Source organism: Marmota marmota, unplaced genomic scaffold (genome assembly GCF_001458135.2).
Source record: "Marmota marmota marmota unplaced genomic scaffold, marMar, whole genome shotgun sequence".
NCBI classification, from domain to species: Eukaryota; Metazoa; Chordata; class Mammalia; order Rodentia; family Sciuridae; genus Marmota; species Marmota marmota.
In genome coordinates, this window is record NW_026000082.1 from 22,986,983 (window position 1) to 23,012,334 (window position 25,352).

The window sequence follows — 25,352 nt, forward strand, 5'->3', positions numbered from 1 at the left end:
TTCTCATATATATATATATATATATATATATATATATATATATATATATATATACATAATAATTGTTTATTTAACCAATTATATTTAAAAGACTTTAAATTTTTTTTTTTAGTTGTAGGTGGACAAATACCTTTACTTTGTTTATTTATTTTTATGTGGTGCTGAGTATGGAACCCAGTGCTTCACATATGCATGGTAAGCGCTCTACCAATGAGCCACCACCCCAGCCCTAAAAGACTTTAAAACAGGTTTAAGCCCTAATCTCTTTAAGTCTTAGTTTCCCTAAGTAATAAACCCTAACAAACACAAGAAATATCTAGATAGATAAGAGAATATCAATGTTTACAAAGACCTTCTTGTTTCTAATCATAGAGAATTAGCGTACTGAGGTTAACCTTAGGGAAAAAAAACTTTGAATAACTTTAGCTAACTGTGCTGATTATAGCCAACTTAATCACATACATGAACTTTTTGAGGTTTACCTTCTACAAACCTCGTGCAACTTACTTAGACATTCTACAATTTACTTACTATATAAAATACTTCCTCATCCAGAAACATTTTTCCTTTTAATTTTCCATACTAAAATATGTTTCCATACCTATAACTTTGTTGTATCTCTCTTTATTCCAGTTGCTGATTCTTTCTTAAATTTACATTCTGAAAAAATTCTTATAAATTTTCTGAATTTAGACAAATTGTTTATTTTTTAACATTAACACTTTATTATTATTATTATTTGTGGTGCTGAGGATTGAACCCATGGCCTTGTGCATGTGAGGAAAGCACTCTACCAACTGAGCTATATCCCCAGCCCAATTGCTTCTTTTTTTTTTTTTTTTAAAGAGAGAGAGAGAGAGAGAATTTTTTTTAATGTTTTATTTTTTAGTTTTCGGCAGACACAACATCCTTGTTTGTATGTGGTGCTGAGGATCGAACCCGGGCCGCACGCATGCCAGACGAGCACGCTACCGCTGGAGCCACATCCCCAGCCCCAATTGCTTCTTTTTAATAAGCTTTTCACAGAATTTAATTGAAAAGAGCTGAAAAAACTTTTTATCTATTTACATATAGAATTATACCTCTTCATAAAAGGTGTATTTGTTTGTTTGTTTGTTTTTTAATACCGGAGATTGAATTCAGGAGCACTCAACCCCTGAGCCACATCCCCAGCCTGGCTTTGAACTTACAATCCTCCTGCCTCAGCCTCCCAAGCCACTGGGATTACAGGCATGTGCCACCATGCCTGGCTACCTATTAGAATTTTAAACCTTAATAAGCTTGCTTTTAGTTTAAAGCCTAGAAATAAGCAATCTTTAACTTTTTTTTTCATTTACCAATTTATAAAAATTGGATCCAAATTTATGTTAACTTGTGGAATTCAGAAAGCCAGGAGTATTTAAATTTATACTTAGTTGATGTTTTAGTATTTTAACTTTGCAAATTAATCAAATTTATCTTCTAAAAAATACATGAAGATTAATCCTATTTATGTTAAAAAACTAATTTGCCCATTTCTAACTTAGGTTACACATGAAACCAAGATATCAAACAAGTCTGGTTAACACTTTAAGTCATTTAGTCCTACCAAAGAAAAGTCCTTAGAAACAATGGACATTGTTGCACTTTAAGCATTTTATAGACACAAATGCTTTGGCCACCTAGAAAAATATGTGAGTTAGTCATTTCAGAGACATCTTTACACTTACCAATCTAAATTGATCCTTTTCGTTAGGTTTTATTTAAGTCATGTGAACAGAAAGGCATTTGGATCCTTTCATTAAATTGATGAGTCCTCATTTATCTGTAAGCCAATTTTGGTACCTTGTACATGATATAGACACCAGTACATATATAGACTCGGCATGCACAACTCAGGTATGCACAAGTATCCATCAAACAGACAGGAAACTGATTTGGTAGTGCTTTACCAGGTATTAAATCCCTACCAGTAGGAGGCAAAAGAATGATCAGATTTAATCCTTTAGAAGTTAAAATAGAGTCTATCAGATTTTTACCATAGAACGCAGACATGGAGAGGGCCTGGGTCCATTTTCCTTCCCTGTCCCTCAGCCTTAAATTTTCCCTGGAGATTTCTTGTATGCCCTCAACTCCCTATCTGCTCAATGAGCCCAAATAAAACAATATTTTATCATCTTTAGTTTCCTTTTTCCCTTTTGTCCTAGGACTATCTTTCCAATATTTTAACATCAGGCCCAAAGGTCTACCTGGGGCATTTCGGTGTCATATATTTAACTGCCCCTGCACTGTTGTGGCTCCTTCCCCATCCTGCTCTTGTGGGTGTGGTCTCATGTTTCTGAATAGAGGTTCAAACCACCACACCACCACCACCACTCCCGTTTTGGAGGGTTCTTGCACTCATGTCTCAGTCACACTCATACAACCTCTGGGATGTCCTGATCACCAAGGAAGTACTTCTTTCGTGAGAACAGATTTTCCTACCTTGGTCTGCACACAGAGTTACCTGGTCGCTGAGGTGCTTGCTTGGGCCCTTTCCCCGAATTGCTGATCTACTCTCAGTTCTGGGTTCACTGTGTGCCTCAGGGATTGCAGGTTTCCTCCCCAACTCTGAGGCTGCTGCAATAGGTAGCAGAATATAGTGAATTATCTCATTTAACCCATAGACAGCTATTGTTATCTTTTCTCTATAGATAAAGAGATTGGAGAACAAAGAGGTTAAGTATTTTCCTACTGTCCCACAGCTATCAAGTGTCTGAATCAGATTTTAAACCCAGGCAGTCTGAGATCAGACTGATAAGGACTCAGAGCATATCATATGTTTAACTGCCCCTGCACTGTTGTGGCTCCTTATAGTCCCTGCCCTCATGGAACTTAAAGTCTTTTTTTTTTTTTTTTTAAATCAGGCAAGCTAAAACACCACCCAGAGTGATGTAATTCACTTGTATTTGCTGAGAAGCAACTGGGAAGTACGAATGTTTGTAAAGTGCTTGACATCATGGGGCCATCAGGGAAAAGTCAAGGTCATGGATGGAATCTTGGTCCAGGTTCTGCAGTGTGCTCTTTGGCAAGACTAGTCACTTCTCTGAGGCTTCATTTCTTTATTTACAAAATGGATTGTCAATGCCCATTCTATCTGCCTCCAGGCATCTTCATGGAGGCTAAATGAGGTGGCAGCCGGAAACAAGGTTTCAAAACAGGAACAGAGCACCAGACAAGGGTTTATTACAGGACCAAAGTGAAACTTTGGTGTCAGTTTGATGAATGAATGAAGGAAGGAATGGTCCTAGCAGCCCTGCAGATTGACTCTGTGAGTGACAAATGGGTCCCTTCGGGCCATCCGTTGATGTTTTTCAGCGTCCCAATAAGACTCTTTATCCTTGGCCATGCCCCGTGCTCCGGTCCCTTGAGTTATTTTGCATCTGATTTTGTGTGAGCCTCCAAGACTGTTTTAGCAATCATTTATTAATGTCTTTTGGGAGACAGGTCTTGCAGTCAACTCTGTGGGGAGACAGACAAATTTGGAATGATCTCTGCCCTCAGGGGCTTCCAGGCTAAGAGGAAAAAAATATTAATAATAATAAAAACAAAAGCAATAATGACTTGCAATTATTGAACATTTAGCCCATGTCAAGTTTTATGTTCAGATTTTATATACATTATTTCATTTATTCACAAAACTTTCTATGAATCTCTAGAACTAATGTCCCCCCTTTGTATACATGGAAATAGATTCAGACAGGTTAAGTAACTTACTCCAAGTTCACACAACACTGAATCTATAGAGCTTGGCATGAACCTGAGAAAGAAGATATAGAATGAGGTAACTATTAACTGCTGTGGACCCTAACAGAGGGGCAAGCAGGATGACTGTGGTGATGGTGACACCACAGCTGCTGATGTAATGCTGGTTTCGTTGATGACGTTGATAGGAATACTGCTGATGACCTAACCTTATGTGTCCATCTGCTGAGCTTCTGCTTTGTGCCAGGCCCTGGGCTGGGTGCCTGCTACTATTTTCATTTAATCATCCAGTGTCACAATTTTCGTTCCCATTTTTCTCAGGACACTGAGCTAGAAAAAGGCTGCATGCCTGCCCCAGGGCACACCTCCAGTCTGAGCTGGCTGCATCTCTAGCTGCCTCCAGCAGAGCAGAGGCTCCTCCCCCTGCCAATCCTTACCCTGCAGGGCATGGGCTGGGCATCTCAGAGATACACCATAAATATCTGTTAAGTGAATATTGAATAGATGGATTCCCCAGGGCTTGAAGTCTAAGCCTAGGAGATACAAATAATGTCTCAAGTGAATATGTGAATGAGCATTATTTAAATCTACACAGTGCTGCTGTGATTACTAAAATGCAAGTTAATTGCAAAGTATTATGTTCATTGTTGCGTTTGTATTGTTGTTTATCTTCTCGGTGAGAGGATACTAAGAGCGCAGTTACCATCAGGAGGAGTTTTGAGAACTATCTTCATACAAAAGGGGTCTGTGTGCTGAAAATGGTGGCAGCATCCCTCCACGCTGCGCCACATGTTCAAAGTGCTTTTCCCAGTGTCTGGCATAGTGACCACATGGAGAAGGGAAGCCACTCTCCAATCTGGGGACAGGACTGGGCATTGCTCCTGGCCCACAGACATCTTTCTTATCTCCATGAGAACTGATGCAGTGTCTAATAGCTCTTAGATGGCTATTGAATGCGTGTATGAATGAATTAATAAAGAAAGAAAGAATGAGTGGATTACCTCCAACAGGTGCATGGGGAGTCTGTGGAGGGTGTTTCCCCCAAGGAATACAAAAATCAGGGCTTCCAGGCCCAGGATGCCTGCCTGCGGGGTCGGCAAGGACAAGGGGCTATGTCTTTCCACTCTGTGTGTGGGGTGATGAGGCTGTGGTTGCACGGCCAGGGGGCCTGGTCTTAACCCTGCTATGACCATGTTGGGGAAGGGGCAGGGGCTGGGGCTTTGTGCTCAGCAAGGTGGTGCTCACCATTTTTTCTAACTCAAATGAAAATTGACAGAAGTGTAATGTTCTCACTTCTCTGCTCCCCACAGGCCCCCCTCCATCACAGTTCTTGAAACTCTTAGAAGTCTCTGATATATCTTGACCATGAGACGGTGGCTGGCTTTTGACAGGTAAGCTCTCTCCATTCTCCCCACACACCACAGGCACAGCCCAAAGGCCCCTGGGCCAGGTTTTGTGGCCGGGAGGTAAGTGGGGATGGCCTTGGCCTTGGGTGGGAGAATGGAACCCCACACTCTACAGAAACTTCAGGAAAACGCCACCCAAACACCCAGAGTCCTGCAGCTAGCAGTTCTGCTGTTGGCAGCAAGAGTGACAAGAGTGTGGGGAGGGGAGCCGGGGAACAGTTGTGACCTCAGATCTCTGCTTTAATGTCACAAAGTCCCAAGCAAGCAACTGCTGCTTTGTGTCCGTTTCCTTTTCTGTCAAGTGAGGCAATAAATGGGACTCATCGAACAGGGCAGGCCTTAAGCTGTCTGGTCTGGGCTCCCACTCAGGCCCGGGGATGTTGGGGTGGGGTCCTCCATGAACAATCAGCTCCGTGGTTCTGAATGAGTGGCTGAGAGCTCAGAGGAGGTGGTTATGTTAGAACCCACTGAACGTCAGCAAGGGGCCTGGGTCAGCCAGCTCCTTGATGAGTGTCTGTGGCCCAGCCTCTCCTGTCTCAGGGCCCTGCTACAGCCCTTCAGAGAATTTCCAGGCACTCTGGACACCCGCCCTGCTCTGGGCAGTGGCTCTGGCCATGGGCTGCTTGGCTTGCCCTCTTCCCACCCAGCCAACTCTGCTCCCTCTGTCCTGCAGGACAGTGGGCTGCCTCCCCCAGGGCAGTGACCTTCTAGGGACTCAGCCCAGGTATTAAGCCCCTCTCAGCCTCCCCCTCATCACTAAGTTATAGCAAGGTGACTCCTGCCCCAGACGGGTGTCTGTGTGGTGGGGAACACTTGTCAATCTTAGAATTTTACAATTTCCTCTCTTGGCACAACTCAAACACTTTCATGTCTTCTGTGCCAAAGCGGGCTCTGAGGCCAGAGAGCTGCCCTCCAGCCCCACCCCATGCCTCCCATTGGAAGCTGGTCAAACCTCCATCTGCAAAACCCCTGCCTCCTTAGATGATTCCAGACTCAATCACAAGAGCTCTCAGGAAAGGGCTGAACAGGGCCCATCATATAGTAGTTGACATGTACATTCTGTGCTCTGCCACCTCTATCCCTGCCCTGGAGAGCATGGCTAGAAAGACCTATGAGGGCTTGGGTTGAAAATGGCATGCACAGTTAGCATGTGCATCGTAACAGGAAGTGAGGGCACAGGCCTCAACCTTCCTTTGAAAAATCTATTCAGTAAAACTCTGTTCCAGGCACTGGTGGACTCTGGGGACCCAGTCAGCAATAGGATGGTCCCTTCACAGAAGGGACATGTGGAAAAAGGGGCAGAAATGCACTATGAGGATTGGTGAAGAAAACGACATGCAGAAGAGAGGCGGCGACACATTCAGAGAGGGTTGTGACTTGAAGGCGTGTGGAGGGGAGCGTGTGGTCTGGCACCTGCGGGGTCAGTGGAGTTCGTCAGATGGAGCAGGACTGCAGGAGGGAGTAGAGGTGGCCCAGGTAGAAGGACCGGCATGGGCAAAGGCCTGGCTGTGGGAGCCTCCTGTGGGTTGGGCCTCTGTGGCTGGTGTTGGTAGTGACCTTCCCGGCAGAGCTCCTGTGGCAGGGAAGCCTTCCCAGAAGCTTAGCATCCGACTCCCATCAGCTCAGATGTCATCGGGAGGGTCACACCTTCAGCCAGGCCCCACAGTTTAAGAGGAAGGAGGCAGATGAGTTCCAAAACGAGGGCCGCTGGGCAGCCTATAATGGTGGCAAGTCAGTGGGAGACTCTCTGGCTTCTCCTGGCTGGGGCTGAGGGCTCAGTGTACCTGCACACTCTGGAGGGGTCTGGAGACATTATTGCATTTGCACTGGTAGCTCAAGCCCTGAGGTGGAAAGACCCCAGATACCTGCACATCATGGCCATTGGTACTCAGACAGAAGGTGTTCAAAGGACTATGGGGCCCTGGAGGAGCGAGAGTCAGGGCAGGGGCAGCTTGGCATTGTAAGGAAGGAATCTGAAGCAGGACCTGGCCAGTGGCTTAGCCAGGTTGAACCCAAGCAGTCCTTGCTCAAATGACCCCGGGCAGCCTTTCTCTAAGCACTACAGAAACCTACAGGGTTGGAGATATGTCTGTCTTGCTTTAGCACCCAGTAGACACTCAGTGAAAATGGGCTCACTAACAAGAATGCACAAAGGCCTGATGACTTGGCTCCTGAAAGAACTGGAGCAGAGAGTGGGGATGGGGATCGATTCTCGGGCAGAGGGAGCAGCTGGAACAAAGGCCTCAGGTTGGAGCACCTGGAGCTGCCAGGAGGTGCTGCCCGGTGTAGAGTGTGCAAGGCTGATGGGGCTGGAGAGGACAGTTTAAGTGGCAGTCCCTCCAGCCCACCTTCCTCATCCCAAAGACCTGCCATCTGCTGCCTTCCCTGCCCAGCCTGCCCTACCTTGGGAAAGGGAGTGCACTGTGCCCTTTGTGGCCCCACATCCTAATTTGCCACTTCTTCTCTCTAAGGTTCCCATACACTAAGGCCATAATCCCCCGAGAGGGTGGGCAAGTGGGCCAAAGATGTCCAAGAAAGACCACTCAAAACTCACTGCTGTAATGGGAAGCTTTCTGAATGTTCTAGGCTTTGGGAGCAGGGTGGGAATTTGGGGCTTGCTTTGCCTTGTTTTTTCAAAGGCCCTTTCTTTCCTCAAACTAGATGAGCTGCACATCGACACAGGGTTGGGGCTAGCTCCATGGCTTCCTTGCTGGGCACCCTTGGATGAGTCAATTCATTTTTTCGTTCCTTGGTTTCTGTCTCTATAAAGTGGGAATCAGAGCAACTATAGAAATAACTGGGGCAGCATTTGGGGAAACTCTGGGACACCACCAGGCTCAGTGAAAAGTAGTTTCTGGGCTTCCTATTTTGCTAGTGGGGCCTCAGTTTGCTCTATAAAATGAAACGTTGGACAATGTTGATCTTTATACCAGCCAGCCATGTCAATAGCTTTACCATACATGCCCTACATGCCTAAACGCACGTGTAATTTAATCATTTGTGTATGGAAGATAAATGTGCAATTTTTAGCCCCTTTTATTGTGTTTTCTTCTGATTACAAAAGTAATACATATGACAAAAGTCATACATATTTATTGAGAAAATTTTGTAAAGTTCAGGAAAAGAAAAAAATTCGCCCACTGCTCCACGTCCATGACTGAGATACTTAGTGGATCCTTCCCCCACCTTGCTGATGCATATGTCCATACACACATTTCAAATATATGCAGGTATTTTGGATGATAATCTGCACTCTATTTTTTAACCCAAGCTGGGCTATCCAAACAGGCCACTGGGCAGGGCCGTCTGTCCCTGTGCCCGGGAGGAACTGGAGGTAGCAGCTGCCTCTGCTCTCCCACTTCTGCCTGGGCGGCTGGTTGGAGGCATCTGACCTTCGGATGTTCCATGTCTCTGGCGGGTGCACATTTGACACTAATTTTAGCTTGGCCTCTTGAGCCCTCTGGCCTCGGGGCCTGCACATAATGGACGCCTTATGTAGACAGCTGCCAACGGTGCAGGAAGAAGTGTCCCACCTTAAAATGTTCCTCATCGCCGGCCAGTGCTCCGCTCTCGGAGAACAAGCTGGCTCCCTGTTCCCTCTCCCACCAGGAAGGGGCAGTTGTTGATGTTCATGGCCCAGCAGGCTGTGCCAGGGGCAGGTGGCCCGCCCCTCACACACGGGACACTGCATCTCTGGACAGGGTAGTGTTTTTACAGGATGGGTTTTGGTTTGAACTGGAACAGCCAAGAGACTTCCTGAGAAGTGGCTGTGGGTGTGGGGTGTCTGAAAAGTCCTCGTGTGTGTGTATGCTGAGCCTTCTGGAGCCTCGTCTCACACGTGTCAACTGTTATAAAGGGACAATGTCATTGGACATCCCATTTTGTCCTGATAACAGCTCAGTGGTTTGGGTGACAGCATATCCATTTTACAGGTGAAGGAACGGAGGCTGAGACTGAGAAGGAATTAGCCTGAGGTCCCACGGCAGGTCCGTGGCAGGGACTTGAATGTGAATGTGGGTCTCTCTCACTCTTAGTCCAGGGCTGTCTCTGCTCACCAGCACCACAGAGGAAAGGGGCTCTGACCAGGCTCATGCCCATCAGCTCTGTATTTCCCAATGTTTGGTCTTGTTCATCTAAATGGGACCATTTCAAGTTCTGCCTTGGAAGGAAAACATGTTTATTGAAAATAAAGATAGCCGGTTGTTCTGTTTGTAAAGCACAGTTCAAATCGTGGCAGATCCTTGCTTCAGAATTAGAGGATCTCCTTTTACCACAAGATAAAGCCCACATACCTTAGCTGGCATTCAGTTTCCATAGTCACTACATGTGGATGCCCCTGAACCTGGCTCCCCAACACTGATCTAGCAGGATATTTGTGTATGGTTGGGAATTATCCTTATGATCTGCTTCTTGGACGCTGAAGCTTCCCGAGGCAGGACACCCATGGGCTATTTATTTCCATTTCCATGGGCCCTGCACTGGCCTGGGTACAGTCAAGCCATTAAATGTACTGGCCCTCACCTGTGGTCCTTCGTTGGAAACATGAGTTTTAAGCCAGGCTTAGAAATAAGCCCAGCGAGGTCCACCCAGCAGCTGCCAGCCCAGTAAGGAGTAGTTTTTTGGCTATATTCCCAGGAGGGGGCTGCAGGGCCAAGTCAGAAAGCCCTGGGGAGGCTGGGAATCGGAATGTGAAAGATTCCCGGGTGTGTGCTGAGACTCACCCCTGCCCCCATGGCCAATCTTCCACCTCCCCCCAGCTCCCTGGCCCTATGGTGACAATACACCCTGTGTAATACATCCCCTGCCCCGACAGTGGCTCTTTGACCCAAGTCGGATGCTCTTCAGGAACAATTCATAGCAGCAGCAGCACAGCTGCTCTGGGGGAAAACAAGTTTTCTAGGGATCATTTGGGCTGAGTGAGGACAGGACCCTTGCACCAAACAGTGCCCCTCTGGACCCAGCCCCTCAGCCTTCCAGACAGAGATGCTCTGGCTATTATCATAGGAAAGGCAAAGCCTTTAGAGTCCCACTACCTAGGTTCTGGCCATTTCTACCACTTAGTAGCTAGGGGCTCCATCTCTTTAGGCCTTAATTTCTTAATCTGCAAAATGGGATTCATAATTCCAGCTTTTGGAGTTGCTGTATCTCATGGGAAAGTGCTTTTCAAATGTCCAGCACAGCATCAGGCACCGAGCAAACGCCTGGCTGTGCTCCTTCTCCTGAGACATGCCGTGGCTACCTGTGAAGGTGGTGGTCTCTGGGAAGAGGTGTCGGGTATATTGTACATGACATACCAGTCTAGCCACAAGCCAGTTCTCTGGTTCTGGCATGTTCTTAGGGGTTTAGCCAAAGACAAACCTATTGCTTGCTGATATAACCCATGGAGAAGTGGGTTTTATAATAGGTTCATTTCCCTACACAGCCAGATTTCCAGGATCTTTTTTTTTTTCATTCACTTATTTATCTTACAAGTATCTCGAGAGCCAAGACCACCAGCCAAGTATGGTAGGAGATGTACAGACCCTACAGGCCATGGGACCTTTTCTTCTAGAAGCTCAGTTACCATCTAAGTGATCATTGTAATGCAAGGTGAATAAGTGGGAGGTGACCTGGGAAAGGCAGGCCTCTGGGGGAGAGCATGACCACTGCCTACAGGGTCGATTGGGAAAAATTCCATGAGGAAGGTGGTAACCAAAGGAGCCCATTCAAAAGCCTAGAGGAGAAACCATCCCATTCTCCAAAGAAATAAAAATAGTCAAGAATAGACTTAGGGTATTCTAAATTGGTGTATAAACAGAATCTGAATAAAAATCCCAGCACATTTTATTCATAAAATGATTACAAATCACACCTGGAAAAATGGACATGGATGAATGTCCTAGAAAAATTCAATGTGAATAAAGGAATAGACTGTGCTCCAATGGACCAAAACAGGGAGCCCAGAAATTTCTGTCAGAGTGCACGAGGTTTAGTATGTGAAAGCATGACACTGAACATGAGAGACGAAAAGACAGATACTCCCACCATGTTCTGAAGACCACTCGGTAGTGTGGAGGGACAGCAGCAGCTCTGCACTTTGGCCCTTGTACCCCAGTAAGTTCCAAGGTGATCAGAAAGCATAAAACCATAACGGGCATAAATAACGAGGGAACACTTATATCACATTGTGATGGAGACTGCCTCCTTAAGTATAAAACCAAATCCAGGAACCGTGAAAGAAAAGAACTTGAAATCCACAGGCAAAAACCCCATAATGGCCAAGGCTGAAGGAGGGGGAACAAACTAAGGAAAGAATTTCCACACGTGAATGAGGACGAAAGGGTTAACGGTACTCAGCCGCAAAGAGCTCTCGGAATGAAGCGAAGATGGATTGCCAGTAGAAAAGCGGCCAAAGATGTGAACAAGCAATTCACAAGAGACGAAAGACCCAGGATAGCATACGACAAGAGGAACTGACAGTCAAAGGACACACATTACAGAACCAAGATGTACTTTGGGGGGCCTATTGCAAAGAACAAGAGCACTTGGGGAGGTAGGAATGGGAGGCAGGAGCTCTCCAGCACTGTTGGTGGGCTGGGACTGGATACACACCGTCTGGAGGGGAGACGTCCCAGTACCTACCAACACCTCCAGAGCATCACCTTCAACTCGGTAGCTCAGTTCTACCTGGGATTCTATCCTAAGGAAATGATCCTACAGTGCCCAGGATTGGGTATGTATAAGAAGGCAGCAGAGAGCATTGGTTAAGAGCATGGAATCTGAGTTCCGCTAGACCAGGGTTTAGGCTGTGTGACCCTGGAAAAGTTACGTAATGCCTCTAAGCATCAGAGTCCTCATCTTTCAAATGAGGGTAATAGTCATCCCCCCTTCTTAATGAGGTACGTTGTGAGGCTTAAATTTGCTAAATATTTACAAAACTCAGCAGAGAGCTGGGTACACAGTAAGAGCTGAATTAATATTAATTATTATTACTATTTTTTTTTTTGCCAAGAAGGATGTTCACCATAGTAGTGTGTATAATAGTAAAGAATGAGAAACAACCAAATTGTCCATCAGGAGGGAAGTACCAGTTAATGACTGAAGGAAGGTGTACAAACCTGTATTTATGGATATGGAAAGATGTCTGATATATTAGGGTATGATTTTAAAAAAAAAGAGTTGAAAGAGTATAGGAGGTATGTTGCACACAGCATAGGATATGTGTCTGGGTATCTAGAAGGGCATAGGTGCTTATTGTTATCCATAATACTTATGTTCTATAAAGTCCCCACAAAAACTGAATTAGCATATACTGAGTCATTGCTCCTAGGAGCACTACAGCATTAAGTTTCTCTGAGACTCTGGTCACAGCATTTTTGTCAACAGTCAATAAATCGTTCTGTGTGTTCCTGTTTAGAGACACCTGGATCAACATGGATTGCTGATTCATAAGCGCTGAACTCAGAGCTGACAGCGTGTACCTGGTGCCTGAGTGAAGCTTACCTAACATGCTTCTTTTCCATAAGGCACTTCATAGCTTTCTTGTGCTCAGGGACACTAGACAGCACTTCAGCAGGGCACTTGATGGCCATTTTAAAAAGTAAAATCACCAAAGAAGCACAAAAAAACATGAAAAATGTGGCACTGAACAGTCCATAGAAGGACACTTGTTTACAGTATGGAAGCTGAAAAAGAAGACAAAGCATCAAGTTGTTTGGCCTCATCTGGGAAAGTCAGGTGACTCAAAAATTTCCCCACTCTGCACATTTGCAAATGACTGTAAAGTGAATATTGATTTTGGGGTTACAAATAAGTTTCCATCGAGTAGGTAAATTTGCAAATCTGAATCTGTGAATACTGAGGATTCACTGTATCCTAAAAGATGATGTATTAGTCCATTTGGGTTGCTATAACAAAATACCATTAACTGGCTAATTTATAAGTGATAGAAATGTTTTGCATGCAGGTCTGGAGGCTGAAAGTCCAAGACCAAGACAGACGTGGCGTCTGTTGAGAGTCCACTGTCTGAGTCATAGATGGCAGGAGGAAGGGTCTCTCTCAGGTCTTCAGAAGGACACTAATCCCATTCACAAGGGTTCTGCCCCAGGACCTAATCATCTCCCAAAGACCCATCTCCTAATACCATCACCTTGAGGGTTAGAATTTCAACATTAGAATTTTGGAGGGACACAAACATGCAGACCATGGCAGATGGTCATGCTCATGGTAGTTGTCTAAGAGTCAGGACTTCAGGTGAAGTTTTCTTTTTCTCTTTATTCTTACTTACAATGCCTGAAATTTTTATAGTAGACACATGATATAATTAATCAAGGAAATAAAGCTACATTTATTTTAGAGAAAACTTGTAATCGATGACACTTCATTCTCAAGATAAAAACCAAAACTGAGAATAATAAGAAGCAAACATTGTTATCTATCACTTACTATGTGCCATACAGACTTCTAAGACCCCTGACTTTTAAAAATATTTGCTTCACTGTATTGCCCAGGCTGGCCTCAAGTTCCTGGGCTCGAGGATCCTCCTGCTTCAACCTCCTGAGTAGCTGGCACTATAGGTGCATGATATTGTATCCAGCTCTCTTTAATGTATTAGTTCACATGCTTCTCACCAAAAGGCTTCACAAGATGGGTTCTACTACTGTCCCCATAACTGGGCAAGAAAACTGCAGCAAAGAGAGGTCAGACAATTTGCTCAAGGTCACATCCAGTAAGAGGCAGAATCCAGATTTGAACTCAAGCAGCCTGGCTGCAGAGTCTGAGCTTTCAGTGAATGTCTGTTCATGAGCATTTCCTGGCCTGACACTGGGCTCTGGAGATGCCCAGGGGAATCCGAGCAGCCTCTGCCCTGAAGTGCGTCCCATCTGGACTGAGCGCTGGCATTTCAGCTCAGGGGAGGAGAGGCCTTCCCAGCCCAGCCCGAGGACTCAGAGAAGGTACCACCAGCCCTGCACTCCGTGTCTCCCACAGACTGCCTCCCTGTGCTCTCTGGTCCCTGAGGATTAGCCCCTGAGCTCTCTTCTCGGCATCACCCTGGCCTCCTCTATCTTGGAACTTCATGGCCATTATCTTGCTCTCACCTGTCCAACCACATGAGCTGGTGTCAGAAATTCCTTTAACCCAGGGACTCAGCACATTCCTCACACATCTTACCCATCAGTAAAAGTGTATTGAGTGCATATACAAACCAGCAAATAGAAATGCCAAGAGTCTGAGATCCCCCAAATCCTAGGCATCCCGGGTTGTAGCAAAGTAGTTGTCAAGGCTTCTGAGGCTCTGAGGGTCTCTGGAGGCTGAGCCGTTCTGCCAGGAGCCTCTGTGACCACAGGATCAGGAGGCCCAGCTGACAGAGCTGCAAGACCAACATTAGCCAGGGTGTTGTTCCTGCGGCTTCTGAAAATCCCCCTCCCTCTGGGGGAGGCTAAGAAAGGGCCCGTTCAGCTTCTCTTGGCACTTCCAGGGGGAAGGCTGGGGTTGGGACAGGCCAGGCCAGGGACATCTTTTTTAAAATAGCTTCATGCATATTCAACTGCTCCCTGAAATAGTTGGGTGGCTATTTTAAACAGCTTTCTACTCAGATGCCCACACGTAGCAGCATCTACCTTGAGCATGTAAGCCAGCCAGAAGCAAAGAAAAGGGTACAAGAGGACAAGGTTAGGAGCTTCTGGTGGCTTCCCTCCACTCCTCCCCCACCCCTTGGTGTGTGTTTCCTCTGAGGGACTCTCTTACATGAAACTGAAAGTCACAGTTACTATGACAACCTGCTGAAGGAGGATTCCCATTCAATGACCTTACCCACCAGGATCCCAGGAGCACAAATACTCCCAGGCAGCCAGACCTGGCCCTTGGTTTGCTTCTGAGTCTCTCTGGGCCCATTTCCTCCTGGTTTACACACAGTTCTAACAATCTCCCAGCAGAGTAGAAACAGAGGCCAAGGGAGGGCAGGGAAAGGCCTGGCCTAACCTCGAGGGGTTGAGGCCACCGCACAACCCAGCTGTGAGGGTGGACAGAGAAGGACACAGGACTCTGCCAAGGAAACACTTAGTAACAAGTATGGACTGAGACATCCAGACAGGCCCTGGGCCATGTGCTGGGGGGCAAAGATGGTCAGCCTCTGTTCATGCAATGAGCATAACTGTAAGTACATTCACCTGACCTCTGACTTTGTCCCCCCACCCCCAAAAGAAGATTCAAAAGAGAAGTTGGAAGCATAAAGTGATAAGTACTGGGGTTAAGGTGAGAATGCAGGTTCACAAAGGAAGGAAGCTGTCTCTGGGGAGCTGGGAGGTGAGGCTTGAGCTGGGAGCTCAGAGCTTTCCTGTGAGACAGTAGGTGGTAGCCTGTTCCAGGTGGCTGGCACAGGACACATGAAGGAACAGAGGCAGGAGGCAGCAGCTCATGGTGGAGGAGAGGGTGGAATGAGCAGAAGAGAGGCGGAGTGACCCTCTGTGCCATGTGCCTGGGGCCTTAGGGGCCCTGCTGTGTCAGAAGAGCTCTCCAGGGCCATGGCGTGACGAAGCACTCCCTGCATCATGATGGAGAACAGCAGCCAGAAGGAAATGGGAGGATGTTGAGAGCTTCATGGTGACAGGTGTGGTTCTAAGAAGGAGTTCAAGTTCATTCCACCTTCTCAGAAGATGTGTCAAAAATCAATACATACAAAGAACAGGGAGGCCAGAAACCTGGGCCCCAGCAAGAGGGCCCACGAGGGGCTGTCACAGGGCCCCTGGGCTTCCGCATGCTCAGCTGTCCAGGAGATGTGGCAAAGGACTCCTTAGGTGTCTGAATTTAGACTCACTGTGATGCCCCACAGTCTTCCAGGAAAAGTTCTGCTCAGCACATCCTGAGCAAGGCAAGGAACAGTGCTTGGCTACCCTTGAGAAAGATGGTCAGTCAGAGGGAGAGGTGGAAGCAACAGGTGGAGCAGAAGTGATGAGCCTGGCCATCCGAGGGCATCTGTGGGGCAAGGTCTGACGGCTCAGTGGCTTCTGGAACCACCAGCAAGAGTCCTGGGCCTCGGAGGCAGCCGCATCTGTCTGTTCATTTCCTCTCGTTCCTCCAAATGCACGCACCCTTTTTAGTCTGATTTATTCATTTCACTCATCCAGCTGGAGCTGTGGCTGGGGCTCATTGGCATAGATAATGGTTCCTTTCCTGAATTTTCAGGGATTTGTGAAACCCCTGAAATTCGAAGAAAACGAGTGCCTATCCCCTGCTCATTTTTCTGGAGAGATAGCTCATAGCTTTTAGCAGATTCTCACAGGGACAGGTGACCCCAAAAAAGGTTAAAAACCACTGATGGAGATGGGGATTGTTTTATTTTAAAACAAATGATTTCACTGGTGGAGAAGCAGGGTGAGAGAATGCCGAGAGAAATCCCAGTTCTGCACTGAGCTATCTCAGATGGTGAAATGGCACCGGGGACTCTGCTGGCACCCCCGTCATCACCGGGCAGCAAGGGTATGTGGACTAGGCACTGAGGGCCTCTGAGGAGGGAGCCAGATCCCCGACCAGGGGTTCTGCTCTGTTCCTCCCTCTCCCCAGCCACAAAGTCTCTGCGAGACCACAGCCCAGCCTGCACTTGGCAGGTGCCCTCTTGGTTTGGATAGATTTAGGAAGCTGGGAGAAATCTAAGGAGAGAGCATCTAGGCTAGACTTTGCATATCGAATGAGGCTTTGAAAAGAAGGGGCGGCTAAAGTTCATTGATCAGCTTTAAGAGTAGCATCAATCCCCTGCTAGAAAGCCCGCAGTAGCTGTCTGTCTCCACATAAAAGCCAGAAGTCTTATAAATGTCTTCATGACCCCAGGGATGTGGTCGCCAATGACTTCCCACATCCCAGGCCCTCTGGCCTCCATACTGTTCCTCAAAGGCTGACGTGGGGCCTTTGCACTTGCTGTTCCTGTGCTGGGGAACATGCTCATGGGTCAGTCCCTCACTTGCTTCAATGTCCCCTTCTCAGTGAAGGCTTCTCTGGCCCCTGTTTCACATGGCAACACCTCCTGCTGCCACCACTCCCATTTGCCATTCTCTTTTTCCGTTTCTCTGGATAGCTCTGACCTCCATGAAACATGTCCCTGTCCATGGACTGTGCCCAGTGCCTGGAACAATGCCCGGCCCCCAGCAGGTGCTCAATGAACATCTGCGGAATGAATGGGTGTCTCCTTCCCCTGCCCCAGTTTTTACGTACCATTTTTACACACTATAATCTCATGTGGATCTTATAAAAACTCTGCAGGGTGGGTTTAATGCTCCCTTTTCATGATTGAGAACCAGAGATTCATAGCAGCTGGAACCACTTCCTAGGTCCTGGGGTCTCGGAAACTCTGCTCTCCGTCTGTTCTCCACCCCGGAGGGCTTTGAGACTGCCCTCACCAGGACTCCTTGAGCCAGACGAGTGATTGTGTTTGTGCGTGATCCTGTCAATAGTTCAAGTTCCTAGCAAACTGGCAATCCAGCTGAGTCCAGTTTTGAAGTATCCTGGAAGTGGTCAGGATAATAACGGAGCAAATAACGGAGAAAAAAGACAATTTTATGGGGCTTTTGATGAATTGCATCTTGCTCATTTTTCTGTGTGTTTTGTCCCCCATGCCCCACCAGTGCTGGGGATTGAACCCAAAGCCCCCCACACACTAAGCAAATGCTCATCCACTGAGCTACATTTCTAGTACTTGCTCACTTTTCTGGAAGGGATTACTTACATGGTGACTTTGGACTTTGAAAGTTAGCTAAAGCCAGATGTAAGGCCTGAATGGCACCAGACAGCCACGACAGGAGGCCACTGCCATGTATATAAGCCGGTGCATTTGCTTGTGGTAGAATCCATAGGGATCTGTTCTCACCCCATACATAACAGTCCCAACACAACCTGCCTGCAAGGCAGGATGGAGAGAGAACTATGCTACAACCCCTGCAGGTGTCCGGTGCTGATTATGGAGAATGTCAAAGATGAATATCACAAAGAATGTGCCTTTAGGGAACTTACAATCCAGCAAAAGAAATGGATGGAAAACTGGTTCTGTCCACGTGTGCTTATTTATTCAAACCCTTACCTTGTTCCCAGAAGGATCCAAGGTAGAATTTGGGATTATGATAGAGTAAGTGCTGCAGCTGGGGTGGGACCTAGGCTGGATGTAGGGGTGAAGCATCATGGCCCGTATGGTGAACGGGCAGGAGGCCCTTGTGGCTGGAGTGTGGGCAGGAGAGCCTTCAACTGCAGTATGTGCTGGGAGCTGGTCCTTCCTCCCAAGTGGCTCACAGTACAGTGGAGGAAATGGGCAAGCAGGCGAAGGCTCTTCACCTATCTGCAGCCGTGCTCCTCACTCTCAGAGACTTGCTCTCAGTACATGGAAAGCCCCAGACTAACGGGGCCTGCAGCATTTCCTGTGGTGACAGAGGCAGATGCTCCTATAGGCCTTGGTCCTCCTGCATCCCTGACTTTAGGCCACATGCGTAACAGTCCCAGCAGAGCTTCCGCTCTGAGAAGTCACACCTTGTATTCAAACAGCAAGCTTACAGAGCACAGTCATATCTGTCCCCTCTCTTATCCCTCCATGAGAAGGTCAGGGGAGGGCCGATTTCCCATTATGTGGATGGGACAGCAGAGGCTCAGAGAGGCTAAGCCTCATCCTGGGAAGTGGCAGAGCCAGCATGGGAGTCCAGGCAAAGGGGCCTGAGGCACCGTCCACACAAGCACGCAGCTACTGAGACAAACTTGGGCACAAGACCACATAATGGCAGGAAAAGGTTCTGTGGCTATTGGGAGAACACTGGACTCTGGAATCAGACTGAGCTGGGTTCAAATCCTGCCTTCACCAGCCATGAGCTGTAGAGCTGCCCTAACCTCCTTGAGCTTAAGGTTTCTCACCAGTGACATGAGAATAATAGTTCGGACTTGGCAGGATTATTGTGAGAACTAAATGAGATGCTGCGTGGAAGCTTACCTAGCAAGGTGACAGAGGATGAAAGCCAACGGGTCCCAGCACAGTAGAGTCTAATCTCATCTAATCCTCCAAGCAACCTACAAAGAAGACCCTATTACTTCATTATACAGGTGGAAGGAAACAGCCCAGGGAGATGGCAAAACACTCACAGCCAGCCAGTGATGAAAACTGGCCCCAGAGCCTCAGTTATTAAACATGACCGCTGTAATTGCATCTCAAATCATTTTGTGGATGAAGCTTGGCCTACACAGCCTCAGACACTGGCCAAGTCCATGCAGGTGACCCCGACCCTTGCAGGAGGAAAATGCTGTCCAGAAGGGAGGCCTTGGAAGGTCCAATGGAGCCTGACCCCAGAGGAAATGGTCAGCAGTTGTGGCCTTGGAAAGGAAGGGCTGGAGGGTCACAGGCACCAGGCAGAGCTGCATGGCCAAGGTGGTTGGTGGCTTTGTACTAATGAAGTGGTGACCTGGAATCCAGCAGGCTGGGCTTCCCTTTCCCACTTCCTTCCTGTGCCAACTGTCACTGTCCTGCTGAGTCACCTGCAGGAAGTCAGGGTGGGGAGGCAGAGAGCGGGGAGACCTAGGTCCTCCTGAACCTCTGTCCCCAGCTCACCTCATGACCCTAAATCAGCCACTTCCCTTTGCTGGGGCTCAGTTTCCATATCTGCCAAGTAAGCAGCCTGACCCAAATCTCCAGGAGGTCAGCAAGGGCTTTTTAAGGACACAGTGCTTTCTGGAACATAGTGCAGGACAGAGGACCACCAGTGAGGGACGAGTCACTAGGCTCTATAGAAACACTCCTGTGCTCCCTCACAACCAGCCGAGTTTTTCCACAATTCCTGACTGTCACCAAGAGTAGTAGGACCAGGAGGGTAGTGGAGGGCAGCCCCTCCAAGTGCTGGCATGGTGACCACATGGGGCCACCACAAAGGGCCTACCCACAGGCCTTAGTCCTCTTCTAACTTAGTTTCATCTCCTGGCACCTCATTGGATGCATGTTCCTGACGTTTTATTGAGGCTTGGGCCTGGCGAGGACCTTTCTAGATCTGTGGGATTCCCAGCACAGGTTCAGTCTTGTGGGAAAATACACAGCCAATGTGGGCCTTCTCCCAGGGTCCAGCAGTGACCACATCCTGCTCGGGGCCATGCAGGAACCCTTCCATTCACCCACACCCACAGGAGCTGTTTTTGCTACAACAATTTCCAACCCTGTTTAGAAGACCTCTCCCTAAGGACGCCATGTTCTGAAGTCAATGCAAACTCCCTTCTGCTGTGGCCCACTAGGATGTCTGGGGTCCTGCGAGGTGAGGAGTTTTTCCAGGGCTGGAGGGCTGCCTGGTGAATGGTGGAGCAGGGTTATGGCACCCGCCTTTGCCTCCTTCCACAGGAGGGGTGGTGGCATGAAACAGGAAGGAGGCCATTGGGCACATGACTCCAAATTTAAGGCTCTTCTCCTATAAGCTGGGGTTCAGTTGGTTTCATGTGGCTTTTGAGCCCTTTCTGATGTGTGCACTGTTTCCACCTCAGAGGGCAGCGTCCCTCCTGTCCTTGGGGCTGTAGCCTTGCCACCTGGCTTGCATGGTTCCCACTTGCTGTGTCATTTTTCTTTAACTGGACACCATTTCTTCTCCTTTCTCACCTCCCACTTGTCCTCCTGGTAAACTCACATTTAAGGGACCGTTTGCCTGTCACTCCTTCCAAAATGTCCCCCCAGACCCTGTCCCATCTCTTTCGGCAGCACCTCTGTACACGTTTCTGTTATTTCATTTTTTACCCAGCTTGGTGGCAATTTGGGTGAACATCTGTACTGCTCCCGGAGCACCAGGACTGTGTCCAGGTGAATTTGTGACCTGGAAAGTGACAGCTACCCCGTGAATGTCTGTTGGAAGAAATGGCAGTGGATTTCCCAGAGGGATCCTGAGTGAGCCGCAGCCTGTTGCTGAGGCTCAAAGCGGCATGATGACGGGACATCCCTGGGAGCCCTGCCACTTAGAGGCTGTGCGTCCACACATACCGCCTGTCCCCCATTGAGCTTCAGTTTCTCCTCTTAAAAAAATGGGTTAGCCTCTCAGGTCTTTCTAGGGCTGGCCCACAACGGTGTTTCTGGAACTCTGTGAGCCACCTTTGCCGTGCCCTGGGGCATTCAGTGGGTTCTGACCTTAATTCCCTGCCCCCCTTCATCAACCATCCCAGTGCCCCCTCAGGGCTTGGCCAATTCAGGTTCTGGTGCACAGGGAGGAATCAGACTTGATGCCCACCCTCAAGGACTTGCAACCTAGTGACGAAACAGACATATGAGAGCAGCATGGTAACCACAGAATGCCACGGGGGCCTGGAGGAGGCCAGCCCCAGGCTAGCCCATGGCAGTGGCCAGAGAGAACTTCCCAGAGAAATAGGCCTGAGAGACCCAGGGAAGCAGCGTGCACATAGCAAGTGCACACGGGAACCACTGGGTGTGGCCAGCGGTGTGGACAGAAGGTGCGTCAGCTGCTTCAAGGTGCTGGGGTCTGTCGGTGCCAGTGCTTGGCTGTGCCTGTGTGCCGACATGTGAGGGAGAGAGACTGGGTGAGGGCAGGGAGGCCAGGCTGGTACCCCAAGGCCCCTGGGAAAGAGCTGCCCAGCTAAAGGCAGGATGGCAGAGGCTGGGCTCGCTGGATTACGGAATCGCTGGGGAAACGCCATCTGGGAGGGTGTTAGAGAAAGGGGGGTGTGTCTCAGCAGGGCTACATCATTCCCAGAGATGAGCTGAGAGCAGATTTGTAAATGAATGGGGACTCACAGATAGCCAGAAAGAACCTCCGGGCTGGGACAGCCAGCCTCCACGAGGAGACCTAGACAAATCAGTGGCAAGGTGGCGGCAGTGGGCTTCACACACAGCCAGACACAAGGCCTCTCTCCCTGCTCCTCTCTCCATCCACCGGCCACCTCCATCCCATTAGACTGGCCTCTGGGGAAGAGAGAGGGGCAGGTGAGCTTCCTACCTGCTGACTTAGAGGTCATGTGCTGGACAACCTGTGTCCATGAAAGAATTTAGTGCCAGGGCCTCTGGTGCTCTGTGTCTCATCAACCAACCTGGGGTCCTGCAGGCAGGAGGCCTGACGCCAGACGGACACCTGCTGAGCATGGTGCACTGCTGGAGAGAGAGCATGTCTCTTTCAAGTTCAAGTTGCCCCTAGACTCCTGAAGCCCATGGATAAAATGCACAGGCCAGTCCTCAGCTTCTAGGGAATGATAAGGGCTCTGGACTAAGACAAACCTTGAACCTCAGTTTCCTCATCTATATGTGGGAATGATATTAGTGCTGCCTCCTAGGATTACTATTGTACGATTAAATAGATGTGAAATGCTCAGTCCAGAGCTTTTGGCACATGGTAAGTGCTCAGTAATTGGCAACTGAAATGAATTCCATAAAAGGAAAGCCTCCACAAGGGGTGTGTCCTTTCAATTTATACTCCACATACTGTGTTTTTTTTTTAAAAAAATTTTTATACCACTATAGTAAGAACACTTGAGATTAACAAATTTTTAACACTGCATTTTTATTGACTACAGATGCAGTGTTGTAGAGCAGATCTCTGCACTCTGTTCGTCTTGCATGACCATGATTAATAACTCTGCATAGTCTTTTAGAGATTCAGAATGCTCTCTAAGGGAGCAAGTAACCAACATGGGAACCAGGGGTACAGGGAAGTTTCTGTACAGAAGTATGTATTATGCCTCCTATACCATCCCTTCTGCCAGAGGGGACCAGGTCACCATGGGTCTGCTCAAAGAGAAGCAGGTTGAATGTGGTGTTGGGTCAGTGGGCCGAGCCACGCCAAGCCAGACCTCTTGACAAGGCTAACAACGCTAAATTACATCCCTGCATACAGCTTCATGCCCCAAACCTTCCCATTGTTTTAGCATTCATGATGGAGTTAGAGTTTGGAAAGGAGGAAGAGAACTGGAGTTTGAGCCCGGGGCCACAAGTGACCTCTTTGTCATCTTACACATGCTCAAGTCAGACTCTCAGCCTAAGGGGTCTCAGCAGTTCAGCCTCAGTGGAGTGGCCTTGTCTCAAGCCTGGTCCTAAGCTGACCTACAAAGGAATGGCTGGGTCACATTGGCAGTCTAGGCCTGTGTAAGACATCCCAGAGACCCGTATGTGCTTTGGAAGGGACAACCAGTGTAAATTAGAAGGGGGCCCAGTAGCTGTGGCCTCTATTTGAGGCAGGATCTGGACTTGGCTCCTGTCAGTATGAGCCACAGGGCACAGCTCTGGGGTCAGATCCTTAGCAAAGTGAGCTGAACCTGAAATTCTGGTTAGACTAGCAGGACGCCCCTCAAGTCAGACCCCCAGACAGATATCCCACCCCCGGCAATAGAAGGCTATGAGGTGAGCAGAGGCAAGTCCAGGGCACCCACAGGCATGTGGCTTATGGTGAGAAAAGTCATTCGAGCCCTAAGTGGAGCTCAGTTTCCCACATCCTCCCAGGCCCGGGCAGGGTGAGCTCATGAGCTCAGGGATGGGTGGGGCTGAGCCTTCAGAAACTGATCTGAGATCCTGGAGCTGAGCAGAGCCTGGAGGAAAGAGTGGCACCCTGGTCTGCACAAGGCCAGCCGAGCCACAGATGGCCCTCACTGCCTTGTGGCTGGTCAGCTCCCCTCCATCTCAAGGTAGTCCTGCCACAGCCCCCTCCCCTGATGCATGCCACTTGGTCCCCGGGCCATTGAGAGAGGGTGAGGAAGGACCAGCAGCTCCCGCTGTGAGTGTAGGCAAAGGAGGCCCAAGCACCCAGCTGGTGATGTGGAATCCTTTCTGCGTTCAAAGGCAGGAATGGTGTCCCAGAATGAGCACTGGATTTAGGCTCTGAAAATAAGTCCAAGTCCAGGATCTTCCTCACTCTGGCCTCTGGGAACTGTCACTCCTTCACCCACAAAACGGGGTCCCAGACAGCATGAGCCGTGGAAACTCTAGGTCTACAAGAACTGGATGCGTATTAAAATGAGCTGAAGAGTGGCTTTGGAGAGGTGGGAAAAAAGAACATCTGCCCAGCCTCTGCCTCTGCCGTGAAGGCCTCTCACCTTCCAGCCATGGTCAGAGCAATTCTCAACCTGGATCCTTGAGACCACCCCGTGGACGGTCTCGCCCTGGCCCCAGGTCCTTGCGACAGTACCTAACTCGATGCCTGGAGACTTTCTCCCTCTTTGTGCTGTTTCGGCTGGCTGTCCAGACCCTAATCCTGTAGACCCCTCTCGCCCTGGAAATTGGCCATGTAGCGGGAGTGGTCTCTGGGATGAGCTGGTTGGAAAGTGTGCTCAAGGCTGCCCGCCACCACCGACCTCTTGGGACCTCTTGGCTAGAAAGCTGTCACAATCTGAGCAGTTACCAAGCTGGGCCTGCAGGGCCTGGCCGGCCCTGGAAACCTGGCCCAAGGGGGAGGCAGCACTCACTGTCACTGCACTCACAGTGGCTGGATCTGATCCCCTTCTCTAGAGATTGCTGGGATGGGTGGGGATGATTGGAGACAGAGCTGGGAGACAGTGGGAGAATGCACAGGCCCACGATGCCCATTGCAGGGTGGTGGGCCTCCAGGGAGAAGGTGGGTGGGAGGAAGGGGCAGAGGGCAGGAGGGAGGCTCTGAGACGAGGAAATAGGTGAAGCCGTTTCTCGAGGCCCACAGGAGTTCTGAGCCCTGACCTGGTTGGTGGAATGGGGCTCTGAAGAGTTCCAGCCTTGGACAGGGCTGGCTGGGAGGGCGGGGCTAGGCTGGGGGCAGGCGGCCCTGCGGGCTCCTGTGGCCAGCTGCCTAATGCACTGTGGCCATGCAGGGCCTGCTGGCTCAGCCTCTCTCTGGAGCCGAGCATCCAGGTCCCCAAAGCCCAGGAGTGCAGCAGCTGCAGATGCCTCCCAGGAACAGGCGTGGGGATCTCCAGGGCAAACAGAGGAGAATGTCCTGGCCAGCCCCCGCCCGAGGGAAACCTCCCCACAGCCACAGCAAACAGGAGGTAAAAAATATTTATTCCAAGCAGCAGTTTTCAGACTTGCCCTTTGGAAGGTGGCACAAACAGCCCAGCCTCCCGGACAGCCCTGTACAGAGGGACGTGCCCTACCCCCACCCCAGTAAAGCCAACAACCCATTAGATGGGGACTCAAGGTCAAGTTCAGCCTTTTGGAGCCCTAGCCCTGTCTTTTCAACTCTGTCCAGGCAGCCTGGCAACAGCCTATCCAGGAGGCATTAACAGGCTCCTTGCTTCCTGGAGCTGCCATCTTAAGGACCCCCCAGAAGGGTGGGATGCTGGCCC

General features: G+C 49.0%; 1 protein-coding gene across 3 annotated transcripts in view; it reads left to right on the top strand.

The window, feature by feature from the left end:
- The window catches only part of Hivep3 (HIVEP zinc finger 3), a 458,107-nt gene that overhangs the window by 299,420 nt on the left and 133,335 nt on the right, over positions 1-25,352 (top strand). For all 3 annotated transcript variants that reach the window (XM_048815629.1, XM_015485179.2, XM_048815630.1), the window contains one exon: positions 5,034-5,114. The gene's annotated coding sequence lies outside the window, so the exon portion shown is untranslated. The remainder of the gene's footprint in view (positions 1-5,033; positions 5,115-25,352) is intronic.